The sequence below is a fragment of the Neovison vison genome, chromosome 11, assembly GCF_020171115.1.
Source record: "Neovison vison isolate M4711 chromosome 11, ASM_NN_V1, whole genome shotgun sequence".
Taxonomy (NCBI): domain Eukaryota; kingdom Metazoa; phylum Chordata; class Mammalia; order Carnivora; family Mustelidae; genus Neogale; species Neogale vison.
Genome location: NC_058101.1, coordinates 27,829,138 through 27,841,146, shown reverse-complemented (window position 1 = coordinate 27,841,146; position 12,009 = coordinate 27,829,138). Strand labels below are relative to the sequence as shown.

The 12,009-nt window shown below is 39.2% G+C and overlaps 1 protein-coding gene across 2 annotated transcripts in view; it reads left to right on the top strand.

The window, feature by feature from the left end:
- SLAIN2 (SLAIN motif family member 2) overlaps positions 1 to 12,009 on the top strand; it is a 93,398-nt gene that overhangs the window by 37,883 nt on the left and 43,506 nt on the right. The gene's annotated exons all lie outside the window — the stretch shown is intronic.

The window sequence follows — 12,009 nt, the reverse complement described above, 5'->3', positions numbered from 1 at the left end:
GGGTTGTGTGGCCATAGACCAAAAATGTTTTTTCTGAATATTAAGTGTTTTTAGAATTATATCCTGGGGCTTGATTTAAATTGTATTCTTAAGATTATTAGAAATATGTAAACAAGGTAGTAGATGATTTGTAATAATTGGAAAATTTCTAACTCATTCCAGTTAGGTGATATTATTTAAAGATTTATTTATTGAGAGAGCACATGTGCGTTTACACACATGTGTAAGCCAAGGGAGAGGGAGAGAATCTCAGGCAGATTCCTCACTAAGCACAGAGCCCAGTGCACTGCTTGATCTCATGGTCCTGTGATCAAGACCTGAGCTGAAATCAAGAGTCAGACATTTAACCCACTGAGCCACCCAGGTGCCCCTAGGTGATTTTATTTAGATTTTTTTAAAGTTTTGTTTTTTAAAGATTTTATTTATTTATTTATTTATCTATTTATTTGACAGAGAGGGACACAGCAAGAGAAGGAACACAAACAGGGGGAGTGGGAGAGGGAGAAGCAGGCTTCCCACTCAGCAGGGAGACCAATGTGGGGCTTGATCCCAGGACCCCGTGATCATGACCTGAGCTGAAGGCAGATGCTTACCTGAGCCACCCAGACACCCCTATTTAGATGTTTATTAAAAGCATCTTGGTCAGGGCGCCTGGGTGGCACAGTGGGTTAAACCTCTGCTTTCAGCTCAGGTCATGATCTGAGGGTCCTGGGATCGAGCTCCACATTGGGCTCTCCTCTCAGGAGGGAGCCTGCTTCCCCCTCTCTCTCTGCCTGCCTCTCTGCTTACTTGTGATCTGTCTGTCAAATAAATAAATAAAATCTTAAAAAAAAAAAATTGGTCAAATGTGGGGAGAAGAGTCAAGATGGTGGAGACATAGCAGACTGAGATAACATCAGGTTGTAGGAGTTCAGCTAGATAGTTATCAAACCATTCTGAACACCTACAAACCCAACAGGAGATCGAAGAGAAGAGCAGCAATGCTAGGAACAGAAAATCAACCACTTTCTGAAAGGTAGGACATGCAGAGAAGTGAATCCAAAGCAGAAGGAAGATAGACTGCAGGGGGAGGGGCTGGAACCCGGTAAGCAGTGAACAACAGAGCACAAAATCCGAACTTTTAGGAGTCTGCTCCACTGAGGGACATTGCTCCAGAGGCTAAGTGAGGGTGGAGCCTTCAAAGTGACAGTGTGGTCTCAGGTCCCGCAGGGTCACAGAAGGATCAGGGGTATCTGAGTGTGGCAGAGCTCACAGGTATCAGAGCAGGGAAGCCAACTACAGACACCGAGCCAAGGAGTGAGCTTTCAGCTTGGGGTTACCTTAGCTGATCATGGGGTAAACCATGATCCAGCAGTCAGGCCGCTGCTCTTTGAGCAGGGACCCCACCTTCCTCTGCCGGAAGAGCAGCGTGACAGGAATCTGCTGGGTATGGAGACTCCAAATGGGGCCATGCACCAGAAACAGAAACGCTCAGTCACATACTTGGTGAGCTTGGAGCACGGCCGGAGACCAGGAAGACAGGAGAGATTGACCACTTTTCTCCAAGGGCACACTGAGGAGTGGGGCCCCAAGCTCTCAGCTCCTCCAGGCCAGAGATTGGGAAGCTGCCATTTAAATTCCCATCCTCCAAAGCTCTGTGGAAAGTGTTAGGGAACAAAAGCCCCAAGAGCGAACCCAAGCAGATTATTTAGCCTTGGCCCCTGGCAAGGGCAGTGCAGTTCCGCCTCAGGCAAACTCGTTTGAGAATCACTACAACAGCCCCTCCCCCAGAAGATCAGCAAGAACGTCCAGCCAAGACCAAGCTCACCAATCAAAGAGAACAGCAGAACTTCAGAGCTAGGGGAAAGTAATGCATGGAATTCATGGCTTTTTCCCCATGATCCTTTAGTCTTGCAAAAGTTAATTAAATTTTTTTAATTTTATTTTTTTCTTATTCTAATTTTTTAAACTTTCCCTCTTTCCTCTTTTAATGTTTTTTTAACTAGTTTATCTTAACAATACCTTTCTTTTTTTTAATTTTTTTTAATATTTTATTCATTTATTTGACAGACAGAGATCACAAGTAGGCAGAGAGGCAGGCAGAGAGAGAGAGAGAGAGAGGAGGAAGCAGGCTCCCCACCAAGCAGGGAGCCCTATGCGGGACTCGATCCCGGGACCCCGAGATCATGACCTGAGCTGAAGGCAGCGGCTTAACCCACTGTGCCACCCAGGTGCCCCTTAACAATACCTTTCTTAAAAAATCTTTTTAAACCTTCATTATTGTAGTCATATTTTATCATAAACTTCATTGCATCTAACTTTATTTTTTGTATACAAACAAGGTTTTTTTTTTTTTTCCTAAAAAAAATTGGGATACAATTTCTTCTACTAGATCAAAATATACCCCAGATCTAGCACAGGGCTGTGTTCTAGTCTCCAGCCTGAGCAAATTCTCTCCCCTTTTTTTTTATTTCTTTTTCCAAACAACTTATCTATTCTTTTTCTAGAATTTTATTTAAATTTTCATCTTTACAGTCATATTTCATCCCTTTATTGTGTTTACCCTTATTTTTATATATATGTAAGTTTTTCATTCTTTAGAATTTTGGGAGGTAGTTTCTTCTAAGAGACCAAAATACACCTAAAATCAAGTGGGTGGCTCTGTTCTATTCACCTGTCTAATTTTATTTATATATATATATATATATATATATATATATATATTTATTTATTTTAATTTTTTAAAAATTTCTTTTGACCCACCCATTTTTCTCCCCCCCAATTTGGGGTCTCTTCTGATTTGATTAGAGTACATTTTCTTGGGGTCTTTGCCACCCTTTTAGTATTTTATTCTCGCATTCATATATTCTTATTTGGATAAAATGACAAGGTGGAAAAACTCACCACAAAAACAAAACAAAAACCAAGGGGCAGTACTGAAGGCTAGGGACCTAATCAATACGACATTGGTAATATGTCAGATATAGAGTTCAGAATGATGATTCTCAGGGTGCTAGCTGGGCTCAAAAAAGGCATGGAAGATATTAGAGAAACCGTGTCTGGAGAAATAAAAGCCCTTTCTGGAGAAATAAAAGAACTAAAATCTAACCAAGCTTTAATCAAAAAAGTATTAATGAGGTGCAATAAAAAATGGAGACTCTTACTGCTAAGATAATAGAGGCAGAAGAGAGAACTAGTGATATAGAAGACCAAATGATAGAGAATAAAGAAGCTGAGCAAAAGAGAAACAAACAACTACTGGACCACAAGGGAAGAATTTGAGAGATCTGTGATACCGTAAGATGAAACAACATTAGAATAATTGGGATTCCAGAAGAAGAAGAAAGAGAGGGGGTAAAAGTTATATTGGAGCGAATTATAGTAGAGAATTTCCCTAATATGGCAAAGGGAACAAGCATCAAAATCCAGGAGGCACAGAGAATCCCCCTCAAAATCAATAAAAATAGGTCCACACCCCATCATCTAATAATAAAACTTACAAGTCTTAGTGACAAAGAGAAAATCCTTCAAGGCAGCTCAGGACAAGAAGTCTGTAACATACAATGGTAAAAATATTAGATTGGTAGCAGACTTATCCATAGAGACCTGGCAGGCAAGAAAGAACTGGCATGATATATTTAGAGTACTAAATGAGAAAAACATGCAGCCAAAAATACTATATCCAGCTAGGCTGTCACTGAAAATAGAAGAAATAAAAAGCTTCCAGGATAAACAAAAACTGAAAGAATTTTAAACACCAAACCAGACCTACAGGAAATATTGAAAGGGGTCCTCTAAGCGAAGAGAGAGCCTTAAAGTAATAGATCGGAAAGAAACAGAGACAATATACAGTAACAGTCACCTTACAGGTAATACAATGGCACTAAATTCCTATCTTTCAATAGTTACCCTGAATGTAAATGGGCTACATGCTCCAGTCAAAAGGCACAGGGTATCAGAATGGATAAAAACCAAAACCCATCAATATGCTGTCTACAAGAAACTCATTTCAGACCCAAAGACACCTCCATATATAAAGTGAGGGGGTGGAAAACAATTTACCATGCTAATGGATATCAAAAGAAAACTGGGGTGGCAATCCTTATATCGGATAAATTAGATTTTAAGCCAAAGACTATAATAGATGAGGAAGGACACCATATCATACTCAAAGGGTCTGTCCACCAAGAAGATCTAACAATTGTAAATATCTATGCCCCTAACATGGGAGCAGCCAACTATAAAACCAATTAATAACAAAATCAAAGAAATATATTGACAATAATACAGTGATAGTAGGGAACTTTAAGACCCCCCTCACTGAAATGGACAGATCAAGCCAGAGATCAACAAGGAAATAAAGGCCTTAAATGACACACTGGACCAGGTAGACATCACAGATATATTCAGAACATCCATCCCAAAGCAACAGAATACACATTCTTCTGCACATGGAATATTCTCCAGAATAGATCATATGCTGGGTCACAAATCAGGTCTCAACTGATATCAAAAGATCCGAATCATTTCCTGCATATTTTCAGACCACCGTCCTCTGAAGCTAGAACTCAGTCACAAGAGGAAAGTTGGAAAGAACTCAAATACTTGGAGCCTAAAGAGCTTCCTACTAAAGAATAAACTGGTCAGCCAGGAAATTAAAGAATTGAACAAATTCATGGAAATAAGTGAAAATAACTGGAAACAAATGAAAAACACAACTGTTCAAAACCTGTGAGACACAGCAAAGGCAGTCCTGCGAGGGAAGTATATAGCGATACAAGCCTTTCTCAAGAAACAGGAAAGGTCTCAAGTACCTAACCCTATACCTAAAGGAACTGGAAAAAGAATAGCAAAGAAAGCCTAAACCCAGCAGAAGAGCAGTCATAAAGATCAGAGCAGAAATCGGTGAAATAGAAAACAAAACAAAACAAAAAACGGTAGAACAAATCAACGAAACTAAGAGCTGGTTCTTTGAAAGAATTAATAAGATTAATAAACCCCTGGCCAGACTTATCAAAAAGAAAAGGAAAGACCCAAATAAATAAAATCATGAATGAAAGAGGAGAGATCACAACCGACACTAAAGAAATACAAACAATTATAGGAACATATTATGAGCAACTATACACCAGCAAATTTGACAATCTGGAAGAAATGGATGCTTTCCTAGAGATGTATAAAGTACCAAAACTGAACCAGGAAGAAATAGAAAACCTGAACATACCCATAACTAGTAAGGAGATTGAAGCAGTCATCAAAAATCTCCCAGCAAGCAAGAGCCCAGGGCCAGTTGGTTTTCCAGGGGAATTCTATCAAACATTTAAAGAAGAATTAATACCTATTCTCCTGAAACTGTTAAAAAAAATAGAAATGGAAGGAGAACTTCCAAACTCATTTTATGAGGCCAACATTACCTTGATCCCAAAACCAGACAAAGACCCCATCAAAAAAGAGAATTACAGACCAATATCCTTGATGAACACAGATGCGAAAATTCTCAGCAAAATACTAGCCAGTAGGAGCCAACAGTACATTAAAAGGATTATTCACCACGACCAAGTGGGATTTATTCCAGGCTGCAAGGTTGGTTCAACATCTGCAAATCAGTTAGTGTGATACAATACATTAATAAAAGAAAGAACAAGAACTATGTGATACTCTAAATAGATGCTGAGAAAGCATTTGACAAAGTATAGCATCCATTCTTGATCAAAACTCTTCAAAGTGTAGGCATAGAGGGTACATACCTCAATATCATCAAAGCCATCTATGAAAAACCCACAGTGAATATCATTCTCGGTGGAGAAAAACTGAGAGCTTTTCTGCTAAGGTCAGGAACATGGCAGGGATGTCCATTATCACCACTGCTATTCAGCATAGTACTAGAAGTCCTAGCCTCAGCAGTCAGAAAACAAAAAGAAATTAAAAGCATCCAGATCGGCAAAGAAGAAGTCAAACTACCACTCTTTGCAGATATATGATACTTAACCTAGAAAACCCAAAAGACTCCACTCCAAAACTGCTAGAACTTGTACAGGAATTCAGTAAAGTGTTAGGATATAAAATCAAAGCACAGAAATCAGTTGCATTTCTCTACACCAACAACAAGACAGAAGAAAGAGAAATTAAGGAGTCAATCCCATTTACAGTTGCACCCAAAACCATAAGATACCTAGGAATAAACCTAACCAAAGAGGCAAAGAATCTGTACTCAGAAAACTATAAAGTACTCATGAAAGAAATTGAGGAAGACACAAAGAAATGGAGAAATGTTCCATGCTCATGGATTGGAAGAACAAATATTGTGAAAATGTCTGTGCTACCTAAAGCAATCTACATGGATAATGCAATCCCTATCAAAATACCATCAGTCTTTTTCAAAGAAATGGAAGAAAAACAGACACATAGAATCAAGAACCCAGAAATAGACCCTCAGCTCTATGGTCAACTAATCTTTGACAAAGCAGGAAAGAATGTCCAAAGGAAAAAAGACAGTCTCTTCAGCAAATGGTGTTGGGAGAATTGGACAGCCACATGCATAAAAATGAAACTGGACCATTTCCTTACGCCACACACAAAAATAGACACAAAATGGATGAAAGACCTCAAGGTGAGAAAGGAATCCATCAAAATCCTTGAGAAAACAGGCAACAACCTCTTTGCCCTCAGCCACAGTAACTTCTTCCTAGAAACATCGCCAAAGGCAAGGGAATCAAGGGCAAAAATAAACAATTGGGACTTCTTCAAGATTAAAAGCTTTTGCACAGCAAAAGAAACAGTCAACAAAACCAGAAGACAACTGACAGAATGGGAAAAGATATTTGCAAATGACATATCAAAAATCTATAAAGAACTTATCAAACTCAACACCCAAAGAACAAATAATCCAATCAAGAAATGGGCAGAGGACATGAACAGACATTTCTGCAAAGAAGACATCCAGATGGCCAACAGACACATGAAAAAGTGCTCCACATCACTCGGCATCAGGGAAAAACAAATCTAAACCACAATGAGATCCACCTCACACCAGTCAGAATGGCTAAAATTAGCAAGTCAGGAAATGACAGATGCTGGTGAGGATGTGGAGAAAGGAGAACCCTCCTACGCTCTTGGTGGGGATGCAAGCTGGTGCAACCACTCTAGAAAACAGTTTGGAGGTTCCTCAAAAAGTTGAAAATAGAGCTACCCTATAAGCCAGCAATTGCATTACTGGGTATTTACCCTAAAGATACAAATGTAGTGAGCCGAAGGGGCACTTGAACCTGAATGTTTATAGCAGCTATGTCCGCAATAGCCAAACTATGGAAAGAACCTAGACATCCATCAACAGATGAATGGATAAAGAAGATGTGGTATATATATATACAATGGACTACTATGCAGCCATCAAACGAAATGAAATCTTGCCATTTGCAACGACATGGATGGAACTAGAGCATATTATGCTGAGCAAAATATGTCAGAGAAAGATAGTTATCATATGATCTCCTTGATATGAGGAATTTGAGAGGCAGGGCAAGCGCCATGTGGGGTAAAGAAAGAAAAAATGAAACAAGATGGGACGGGGAGGTAGACAAAACATAAGAGACTCTTAATCTCACAAAACAAACTGAGAGTTGCTGGGGGAAGGGGGAGTGTGGAGAGGGTGGTTGCCTTATGGACATGGGGAGGGTATGTGCTATGGTGAGTGCTGTGAAGTGTGTAAGCCTGATGATTCACAGAACTATACCCCTGGAGCAAATAATACATTAGCTGTTAATAAAAATAATTAATAAAAAATCTTTACTAACAACTAATACTCTGTCTCACCTTAGAAACAATGTAAGTATATTTTATAGTTGGGAATTTTCTTCATTCAGTACTATATGTTCGTAAACTATTATGTGCTACGTATTGTTCTCAGCTCTTAGGGTATTGCAATGAATAAAACAGACCAGAGCTTGTACTCTAATGGGTGTGGCAGACAATAGTTAAATAAACCCATAAACAAGAGTTGGCAGGCTTTTTTTGTAAATAGCCAGATAGGAAGCATTTTAGGCTTTGTGGACTGTGAATTGGGGTGGGTGTGTTCCAGTAAAACTTTATTTACCAAAAGAGGTGATGGGTTAGATTTGGCTCACAGGCTATAGTTTACTAAACCTTGGCTTAAAACATCCTAAGAAATAGGAGCTATTAAGAATTGGAAAATAGTTAAGTTGCACTTAGAAGGAGAAAAACAAAATAGCACCCCAAAAATAGCAATTTGAGGAAGTAGTTTGTTGCTTTATTATATCACAAGGTATTAAAAATAGTAGGAGTATGTAAGAGAAACTGTTAACTCTTGAACTAGGTGTAATCATGTCCTGGATTTAACAGTGGTTAGAGTTTATGGTTACAAACAGCAGCAGCTGCAGCTACAAATATAATGTCTACTTATTTATGATTTATTTATATATTTATTTATTTTAAATGTATTTGACAGATTACAAGTAGTCAGGGAGGCAGGTGGAGAGGGGGCGGGGAAGCAGGCTCCCTGCTGAGCAGAGAGCCTGATTCGAGGCTCGATCCCAGGACCCTGAGACCATGACCTGAGCCGAAAGCAGAGGCTCAACCCACTGAGCCAGCCAGGCACCCCTGTAATGTATATTGAAAAGAAGAATAACTTGGTTATTGCACGTTTGAACCTTTGTCCTAAATTCCCCCCCTTTTTCCAAGTTAGTAGGAGATTATTTTTCAGGTGTGTTTCTTTAATAAAGCAGAGATCCCTAGAAATATAACTACTGTATTCTAAGAGAATGGATTCTGCTCTGTCACTCTCAGCTTCTCTGCACTGTGCTGCTTCATGTCCCTAAGATGTTCTTTTATGATAGTGCATTGTGGTTTTTGCCCTTTCTTATCCTCCCTGCTGTTTTCTTTGAAGTCTTCTTTGGAGGGTCTTCCTTCTTTGTCCAACTTTCTTCATTATGGTAACATTTATATAACATAAAATTTCCCACTTCAGTCTTTTTTTAAATATATAGTTCAGTGGCATTAAGTATATGCACGTTGCTGTGCATCCATCTGCAATGTGCATCTCCAGAACTTTTTCACCATCCCACATGAAAATTCTGTATCCATTCAGTTTCCTAGTTCCCTGTCCCCTGTCTGCCTGCCTTTTAAGTTTATGGTGACCCGTGTCTCTTTTGCCTGGATTCCCTCTGTTTTTATTATTCCATCCATTCATAAGGTGTCCAAATCCTCTGTTAAGATTAGTTTTATTTTTTAAAAAAATGATTAATCTTATTCATCATGTATATATCCAGTTAATATTTACTGAGAGCCTGGTGTGTATCAGACTTTGAGGAAAAGATAGAGGATACATAATGAGGAAAAACTAACACTGTACCTAAACTCATGGAGTTTGTCTTCTACTACGGGAAACGTACTAATACAAATAATTTTTATAACTGGTGATTTGTAATGAAAGAATGGTGCCTAGTGCTTTGAGCTTTGAGAAATAGGAATTTTTCCTCAGGGAGCAATGTTTGACCTGAATCCTAAAGATTCAGAAAGATATGAATGATTTAAGGGGGAAGGCGAAAGAGGGAGAAACATTCCAAGTAGAGAAAACAGCATGTGCAAAAGCTCTGTGGGAGGTCTGGGAGCATGTTGTGGGGAGTATGGCCCACATTTGACGACCTGGAGCAAGGCAGCGTGTGGCTGGAGAAGACTAAGGAAGGGAGAGATCTGAGGTATGGCCAGAAAGATACGTAGGAGCCAGACTTTTTAAGGCCTTATAGATTATGTTTTCTAAAAGTAATAGAAAGATATTGGAGAGTTTCATTCAAGGGTATGGTGTGTATGGGCAGGAAGACATGATCAGGTTTGCAGTTTGGCTAAGGTTGCTAGCTGTAGTATGGAGAGTAGATTGGAAAGGGCCAAAAGTGAATGAATATAGGGTGCTTTTAAGGGGGGGTTGATAGTGACAGCTGGGCAATGTGTGTTGATGGTAGTGGAGATGAAAAGATGTGGTAGGAAAAATGAATGAACCAGATTTGAGGACATTTGGGAGAAGTATCAACAGTGATCTAGGTTTCCAGCTTGTGTAATAGCATGAATGTTATTAATCATTCTGAGATAATACACCCAGAAAGAGAATTCAGTGTTAGTGGGAAAATCATGAATTTGAATTTGGAAATGTTGGCTCTGAAGTGCATTCGCCAGACCCATAGAGGAGACATTAAATGGGCAGCACATACAGGACTGAAGACCAGGAAAGCTTAGGACTGGAGATATAAATAATGGCGAGTTTTGGGAATACAGATAATAACTGATGTCATGGGTATGAATGAGATTTCTTAGGAGAAGGAATATAGAGTGAGAAGACAAAAGGGCTGAGGACTTGAAATGCTGATGATTAAACAAATAACCAGATAGAAGAGAATAAGCTTAAAAGGAGATCAAAGAGTAAAGGGGGAGAAATTAGCACCCCAGTTTCTGCTCAGATGTGTATTTCTGAGATCATGGCACATACTACATCCTAAGTATGTTTAAAGTGTGGCATGTTATCTCATGGTGAATATGGACAAAATCGCATTATCCAGCTTCTTCTACATCATCCAACTAAACAAAGTCTAAACAGAAAACATATTCCTTCTCTCCAAAGCACCACTCTTCCCAGTAGATAAATAAGAAACTTTAAAGACACTTTAAAGACTTAGTTTCCTTTAGTGATCCTTCTAGTTTTTAATACTTATTCTTTTTTTTCTTTTTTATATTTGGCACTTCTACTGCCTGGTTCAGTCCAATCTATTCAACATAAAAATGTCCATCATGGGACGCCTGGGTGGCTCAGTTGGTTAAGCGGCTGCCTTCAGCTCAGGTCATGATCCCAGCGTCCTGGGATCGGGTCCCACATCGGGCTCCTTGCTCAGCAGGGAGTCTGCTTCTCTTTCTGCCTCTAGTCTGCCACTCTGTCTGCCTGTGCTTGCACTCTGTATCTCTCTCTCTCTCTCTCTCTAACAAATAAATAAAATCTTAAAAAATAAAAATAAAAAAAAATAAAAATGTCCATCAGTTTTCTTCCTAAAGTGATTGGATCATATTACTCTTGCTCAAAATTCACTGATATGAATATAAACGTCATTCCCCTAAGCATAGTTTCCAGGACTTCGTGACCTGGCCCAGCCAGATTTTCCAGTTTTGTCCCTTAGCTGTGTGCTTTACCTTGCTATATTACTCACTCTTTCTCCCTGACCATGTTATGTGTTTTCAAGGCACTGCTTTTGTTCCTATTATAAACACAGATGAAAGCACAACCTTTGCTCATTCTCCGTGTCTATCACATTGCTGCTCATCCTCTTCAAGACTACCCCAGGGCTTCATTCCAAAACGGCTTACCTGGTTTCTCTCGGTTGTAATGAATTACTCTTATTTCAAAAGTTCCACAGCCTCTTACGCCTTCATGATAGTACTTGTTTCATTTTGCCCTGAAATCATTGGTTTTTTTCTGCCTGCACCACTTGGTTGTAAACCTCTTAAAAAGTAGTGCCATGTAACATTTGTCTGTATGTTCTACATATTGTTTTGCCGTGGTTAGAAGTATTGAATAAGCTATAGATTCTAGAATAGAGGAAATAAGTATTATTTTAAGTGTATTTCTTGTATATAATTGCACTCAGTATCTTATTTCTACTTTGGTACTGTTTCTATAATTTTATATGCACAGCATAAATTTTTTTCCCTCTTTTGGCAGAAATATTCTTGGGTCAGAAAACTGGGGCTGGGGAGGCTTTTTTCCTTTTAAAAAGAGAATTCTCAGGGCACCTGGGTGGCTCAGTGGGTTAAGCCTCTGCCTTTGGCTCAGGTCATGATCTCAGGGTCCTGGGATCAAGCCCCAAGTCAGGCTCTTTGCTCAGCCGGAAGCCTGCTTCCTCCCCCCCTTCTCTCTGCCTGCCTCTCTGCCTACTTGTGATATCTCTCTCTATGTCAAATAAATAAATAAAATCTTAAAAAAAAAAAAAAAAGAAATCTCACATGTTTGACCTTAACCTGGTCTAAGTAGTCAAT